The sequence below is a fragment of the Lampetra planeri genome, chromosome 22 (assembly GCF_965212315.1).
Source record: "Lampetra planeri chromosome 22, kcLamPlan1.2.h2, whole genome shotgun sequence".
Taxonomy (NCBI): Eukaryota; Metazoa; Chordata; class Hyperoartia; order Petromyzontiformes; family Petromyzontidae; genus Lampetra; species Lampetra planeri.
Genome location: NC_136128.1, coordinates 12,186,337 through 12,186,721, shown reverse-complemented (window position 1 = coordinate 12,186,721; position 385 = coordinate 12,186,337).

The following is a 385-nucleotide window of genomic DNA, read 5'->3' as shown; positions in this document are numbered from 1 at the left end:
AATAACTCTCTGGCAAACCACGCCTCCTGTACCAGACCACGCCCCCTTCGTTAGACCACGCCCCCTTCGTTAGACCACGCCCCTTCATTAAACCACGCCCCCGCCAAATTCCACCCCCACTACCAGACCACGCCCCCCGATACCAGACCACGCCCCCTCTGTCAGACCACGCCCTCTCTTCGGCTTTAAGGGACGTGGTTGAAAATAAGCTATGGGGCCGTCCATAAATGACGTCACGCACCTAGGGGGGGGGGTCAGACATTTGTGACGATGTGTGACGGGGGGGGTGAGAAATGTGACGTCACATCAAACTGCGCAACTTTAAATAACTATAGACAACACGTTCTTCTTAATTAAATATACGTTTTAATAAATGTTTTCTCCT